Genomic DNA, 7,520 nt, shown 5'->3' with positions numbered 1-7,520 from the left:
AATATGTTATTTTCGCTATACAGAAGAACCGAAAATAAAATGACCACGAATCAAGGATAATCAGTACATCTTGGATGAATGAGAGATTGGCATAATGTTTTGTCCAGTAATTGAATGTATTGAATTAAATTTATTGAAACCAGACAGTATGGAGGTTTTACATTAAAAATACAACATAATATACATTGGGCTTAACAAAAACCAAACACAGCAACAAAAAGGAAAACAAAAGAGACAATGGAACACTGGAGGGAACCGCGACTGAAATGCATGTGATTACTATTTTTACTTTTATGATTATTCTCATCGATAAGTATTGACTATTTGAACACTGTTGTGTCTCATAACAACGTCAAATATATTGTACCTTTGTTATGTTTCGCTTTTCTCATTATCTTTACTTTGTTGGTTTTATGTGTTTATAAATTCCATTTGATCATTTTAGAAGTTGCATGTTTTGGAAATTTTTGAATAAGGTTGCAAGATTTGTTATAAAAGTTTTGTATCGAAATAAATTACGATTCATACTTTCCGTTAAGATGATTGTGAAGATTTATTTGGAAAGCATGTTCACGCGTAAGATGCAAAATTGTGCAGCCTGATTGCCTATTGTGTTAAAATCACACAAAGATCTTGTAAAGGGGTTTTAATGTGTATTATAAATTAATAACTTTAATTTTGTACAATTGGTTTCAATTTGTACCCTTTGTCTCATATCGGCTTAATCTTATTTATCGTTACTGCATTTCAAATAGCCATGGATTATATATGCTTCTTAATGTTTGGCCGAGCTAGTTGGGATAGGAACCAATGATCTAAACACGGCTCTGCGTCCACTATCTGATAATTAATTTTTCTTTTTGTTTCATATGGGTTTCGCTAAAAATTGGGATTTGTTTTGAATCATGGAAGTGTTTGTTTGGAGTCAGTTTATTAAGGAAAAGAAGTTGAAATTTGAAATAAGCTTGAATAGTCGAAACTGAAAATCTGAACTGTAAGTTATAACGTTAAGATGAGTTCATTTATAATTAAGTGCTAAGTAGCATTGCGTTTTGTGTAGTTTTGGTCAACAATAAAACAAAATTGATTACGAATTATGTTCTACAGGACTCTCAACAATACTCAGCTGTAAGGAAAGTTTTCAAAAGGGAGAGACATAGATAACATGTTTCACTATGTTGGATTGAAGCAATGATGGTGCTTCAACATGTACAGTACTGGCAGAAGGCAAACAAGAAAGCCAAATATACCTAAACAGATGGTAAAAAGTAAAAACAAAACAGAATCAATAGTACTATATGATATAGATCAACGAAGAGGAATTTAATGGTAATTATCCTTAATTTATGTAAATGGTTGTTCAAAGTATAAGAAAGCGAGATCCCACATATTCTTTCATTATCCTTAACAGCATTACTTGATAATGAAGTAGGTTGTTTATATATTGAAATTCTAGAATTGTTCAAAGGGAATATTAAATTATAATGAAATTAAAATGAGACATGATTTGATGAACTATTTTATTTTACTGTGGGATATAAACTCCGAAATATTTTGTTACAGCCCTTAACGGTGCACATATGATATTGCAACAATCAAACCTCTCAGACGAATTTCTTTAAAGTTCTTTCAGAATTAATATGACCCACTCGCAAAGTGACTGGAATAAGCTGTAAATCATTTGATATCACTAAAGGATTAATTTTATGCTTATTGCGAAGATTCGTTGCTTTTTAATATGTCTGTCTCACTTAAACTACTTTCATGAACGCTCTATCCAAGCAGTCCACGTCATTGGTAGAAAAACTAAGTAAAAGAATTTGAATAAGTATAATATATAAAATTGGAAGAGGAAGAAAAATAACGATAAAAACAAATGCTCCGCTAATGGTTACAAAGATGTAGAAAGATATTGTGTGAAGCATTTACTTTTCAACAGCAATATTTCAGACCCAAGGCAACATGTTCGTCAAATGATTCTTGATTAAAAAAATATCTATCTTCAACGTTAAATAAAACATGTAAAAGGTACGTGCTTTGAGTTGTTTTATTTTTGCCAAAAAATGGCACTAAGAAGTGTGTAATGAGAAGAGCAGGTTGAACAGGATCGGGAAGACTGTTAAGATCCTTCTTAACTTGTTTTAACTACTGTAATTAGGATTAGGTTTAGTACAATCCTTTCAAAGTAAATATAATATATTGAATGATAGTACACTATCCAAACATTTTTTTTTAATAGTCTACTCATGACGATTCTCAAACGGAAAAATCATTGGTGCAATTGGGTTCAAAGAAGCAAACTATACAAAAATAATAAACTTAAACCATCTGGCGATTTGTCTACGCCACATAATAAATTATATTGAGTAATTGTTTTCAATCCATCCAATAATAAGCCAAAACAAAATGGGTAATGTATAACTTGTCATTCGTGACACATGAATGTCATGTCGATATGGATCTTGGTCTGCAATGTATGGCTCCCCTATCTCCGGTGAATGAAACAAAATCATTCCAGAAGGTACAGTGCGGACAAATCGAGCGGGCTAAGAAGAGAACGAAGCAAGAGAAGGCAAAGTGCACTCTAAAGGAAATGTTTTGTCTGCAATTTAAAAACAAGAGAACAATGTTTGAATACGTTGGTCACAATGGTTCTGTTTGCAAATAAGTTTAGCAAATCTACGATATTAAGATTTTGCCCGGAAACGTGTACATAAAAAACTTTAAACTTATTTCTAACGTTCTTAACAGGAGTTTCGGATTTAAATCGAAATTTCCATAAAGTTGGCTCATGAAATACTTAACGGAAATATTTCACAGCGGTTAAAAGTCGGCTGTGAATTTCAAAAGAAAGAAGATGCATAATATTGGTGAAATCACATACAACAATAGCACCGCATATACGGAGAGTGAGATTTGTTCCCTGATTGAGTGTATGGTGTGAGGTATGAAAATATATTGTAAAACCCTAGTAAACCCAATAGCAACTTAGGGTCACATCTTCGCAGTTATTTATAAAGTATGTAGTTTTTGTGTTGGACTGCTCGGTAGTGTATTGGCAGCGGCGACGGTCTTCACGCGACAGGAGCGGTCCAAAATCCCTTCCAGACCAAATCCTCCGTACACACGACTGACTATCTCGCTACGGGTAAATAATGTCAAAGCAAGCCATAAATGGAAGGCCTAGACCTCTTGAGGTTGTTGTGCCGATGAAGTTGTTTGTGTTACGTGTTACGTGTAATTCCTAATGTATGCGGACGACGTGGTGTATTGTTAGTGGCGCTGGTTTTCACACGACAGAACCGGTCCACAATCCTATCCGGACCAATCCTCCGTAGTAAGGACTGACTATCCGCTTACGTGGTAAAGTTAAGCCAGAAATGGCAGGCTTGACCTAGAAGGTCATTACGCTACGAACGATTACAAAGTTTAGAGCCACTCTTGAAAAGCCGAAGAAATTGTAATGTTGATTGCAGTGCGGAAATATTGACGCTTTGATTGATTTCTGAAACGTTCAGACCTCCACTTATTTGCATTGATGGGCCAGGCCGAGCAGCACTTAAATCCATACGAACACATTAAAAATGGATTTGAGGTTTGTGACCACAAGTTAGTGAGGTACAAATAAATGACCAGAAATAAAGCTAAACTGTGTCTAACGACACACAATGACTTAAAACAATAGATGTTTGAACATTTTTTAACGTTTTTTTTTTTAACATATGATTTGCACAAATCTGCTTTATGTTTTTTTTGCTACCGACGGTCAACTGTTACTGGTACTGTTCAACTCAAGCCATGCAACTTTATGCTGCATAGACTGGAGGTTAGGATTTGATTTAAACCGAACAAATAGAAATTGATGAAGCCCGTCTTGAAGTTGTACATCTCAACAAACAAACCCAACAAAATTGGTAATGCAGATATTAACGTAGATAGGTTTCGTTTCGTCATCAAACAATCGTATAGCTGAGAGAAAATTAAAAGCTGGATTATTTCATGCACATTAAATTATTATGTTCAAAACCTCGAATAGTTTAAAATAAGTACTGCGTTATCATAATTTGTAAACCAGTAGTTTTCATATCCTGACACATATTTCAGTGTTAAACGTTGACCTGACATGACACAGATAGGGGATTTGAGAAAATAAATATACAATTTGGATTTATTAATTTCAAAATTCGAGCCTAACAGATGCCAGGAACATTATAAATTGTTTGCAGAATATCATGCCAATCACGGATAATTAATAAGCCATGTGTGTTATAGTTCGGGTATGAAATTATTCAGCTAAAACGCAAACAATGTACGGAATTTGAAGCTGTCCGTAGCTGGATCCAGCACGGCATTAGCTATCTCATAGAACTTCATCAATCATCAGTTTTTCTCCATACAATGCTCGATTTTCGACAACTAGAACGTGCTTGTCTGGCTGTGTTTGAAGTCATCATACCAGTTAAAAATAGTTGATATTCATAGTGCCGAGTTCCACAATGCTTTAATGAGTTCAAGCCACTTTTACCGATTTTTTCTAACGAAAAAGAATCCCGTCATTTCTGATATTCCATTGCAGGATATATGACAGAAATGTAGTGACTAAAATTACTTTGACGAAAAATGTAATTATACAATCGTAAGTTTTTTAGAAGTTTTAATTCTGTGTTTGAATCCGAAAAACGGTTGATCAAAACCGTGATGAATAATGTGTCAGAAACAAAAGATGAATACCAATGCAAAGTGACTTCATCGTTGTATCGGTAGATCGGTGTAACCGACGAAATGGTGAAGCTCGGTTAAATATATTCCCAAGAGTACTCGGCTATTGCATACTTTACTGAAATCCCAGTTAAAAAATCTCGTTGCAAAAATCGGGAGTCAGCATCGTAGAGCACCGAAAAATCAGGGCACATAACCTGGAGAGTTTTTTCGCGACAAAACGTCGCTGCACATATAAACATTTGAACAAACAAAAATTCCCAAATTATTCAAAGTCTCTTGCCGAGTTGTTCTTTTTTGCACTAGTTTTACGAGTATTCATTTTTCTCGGAGTAAAATGCGTAAATGATTGTTTTTATATGTTGTCGAAATCTCGGTTTTTCGTTACCGAAAGTCTATATTAAACATGCGAGTGGTCTTTCTTTATATCTTTTATTACTAGATAGAATAGACATTTTTACAGACACATAGACAGAGGTTAAAAACTATTAACCGAGAGCATAATCGAGCGCTCAGTAGTGCGGATCTCGGTAACCAGTAGCCGAGATTCTTCAAGAATTTGATCGATCGATTTGCGTGTTTACTATGTAGTGTAAGCTCCCAAATGATCTATTTTAGCGGTTGCCGATCAGCGAATGGGAAATGTTCCTACGTTTGGGATGTGTAGTGAATGGGAGCATGAATTAGAAGTGTCTTTCGCTAGATGACAGTCTGTGTTGGGTTAACCTGGTAGATGTCTATTATACCAAATATAATGATGAAAGATAAGGACTAATAGAAAATAAACATTGTTTTCGAAGTATGGTGTTTATATAGATTGAATAAGGTTCTACAACCGGTTCTACTGCACAGAAGGCTTAAATTATTATCAACTATGTAGTAAGTCAGTCAATTTACAGGTGTGGGCAAATAACCTAGGTATCGAGTTTTCCTCAGAGAAGACTGAAAGGTTGTTTTTTTCGTACCATTACGACACAGCGAAAAACAGGCTTGCGAACGTGTACAAACTTAATTTTGACATATTGTTATATGGAAAAAAGATCACAATTGCCTAAACATTTAGATACCTAGGTGTTTGGTTTGATAGTAAAAATGTGTGGAGGTCACATGTAGAACAACTGGCAATCAAATGTGCCAAAAGAATCAACTTCCTCTGAAACGGTCACAGGATTTTGGTGGGGTGCACACCCAATAGGTCTCCTGCGGTTGTACAAGACAACGATTTTATCTGTCTTGGAATACGGATGTATCTGCTTCCATTGGGATGCCAAGACGCATATATTAAAACTGGAACGTATACAATATCGTCGTCTTAGAATTGCGCTGGGCAGTATGAAGTCCACTCATACAATGTCCTTAGAAGTGATGCCCGGAATGATGCCGCTAAAGCAAAGATTTTTGCAGCTATCGCTTGGCCTTTTACTTCGTTCCACAGTATCTAATCCTCTAGTGATTGATAACTTCAAAGCGCTATAAGAAGCATGTTGTAAATGCATTATCATGAAAGTATTTCATGGTTTTGAATCTTTACAGGCGAACCCTAGTGCCACAAGAGCAATTAACAGCGCCGGTTTCCTGGAGATGTCAATTGGGGTAAAGTTGTCATCTGGAAGTTTAACATTTAACCGATAGCAAAAAAATCTTTTTTGTCCTTCCTGAATATTTTAATTATTTTGCACCAAGTACAATTGACCGGGTTGGACAGTTCAATAAATAAAAATTGAGCCAGTCGGTCAATGGCAGCCATTAGGCAGTTAGCGATTTTGATGACTACAAACAAGTTTTCTGCATAAAACATAATTGTGTAATTCCAAAGCAATGGAAGTATCAAATGAATATAACTAAGCTCATAAGTTTCGAGTTACGTGACTACTAGTCAATATTTAACAAAATAATCCCTAAAAGTAAATAGGGCCATATGACAAGTGCAATCAAATAGCTTATCAAATCACCAAACATTTCATTTCATTTTATTCAATAAACATATGTATAATTGATCATAGATTACAAACATTATAATACATTTTATCTAATCATATTCTTCCAAGTTAATTCCAGCATAGTTCCTCCAAACTCGATATTTTTTAATGTTGATGTGCTAATGTGAAAGTCATACAGGCTGCTGAACTCATTAGATATTTTACACATCGTGATGAGTGAGATATTACTAGTATAAGCTCTGTTCGTAAATGGGATTTATAATATTTCCTTGTTTCTTATGCTTTGTTATGGAACATATATATTTAGCAATTTTGTCTTTTCTACAAGCGGTTCCTGCTTGGCGTCTGTATTATAGTGGTTGTAAACCTGGTAGTGAACAGCGGTCAGGGTAAGTTATATGTTTAGTATGATAAAACCATGAAATATTACCAAGAGCTAGCCTAGTAAACCTGAGCTGAACCGACTCTAGTTTGTGTGTCCAACCCGCGGAATAAGGCGTCTAAGGGTACATAACTAAGTTCTAATATTGAGCTATCCAGTTAGGTATAGACTACCTTTAGGGACATCGGATCATTGAAGTCCTTTAAATTTCTGATTATGAAACCTAACATTCGTTTAGCCTTATCTAAAGTTTTGTTATCAGAGTTTTTTAATGTTCAGTAAATGTTTATTTACAGTCCAGAATGGTTTCAAGGTTTCGGATTGCGGTGGATTAATAACGGATTTCAGGAGTTGTTAAATAAAATGAAAATGCGCATTTGTATGTATATAATTACAGCAAAACCTCGCTTTGAAATAATTGAAAACGCGTGATTAATATTAAGTTACGCACAAACTATGCACAGTTTTTCTATTGTAAA

This window comes from Anopheles marshallii, chromosome 2 (genome assembly GCF_943734725.1).
Source record: "Anopheles marshallii chromosome 2, idAnoMarsDA_429_01, whole genome shotgun sequence".
Taxonomy (NCBI): domain Eukaryota; kingdom Metazoa; phylum Arthropoda; class Insecta; order Diptera; family Culicidae; genus Anopheles; species Anopheles marshallii.
Note: the sequence above shows the minus strand (reverse complement) of the source record.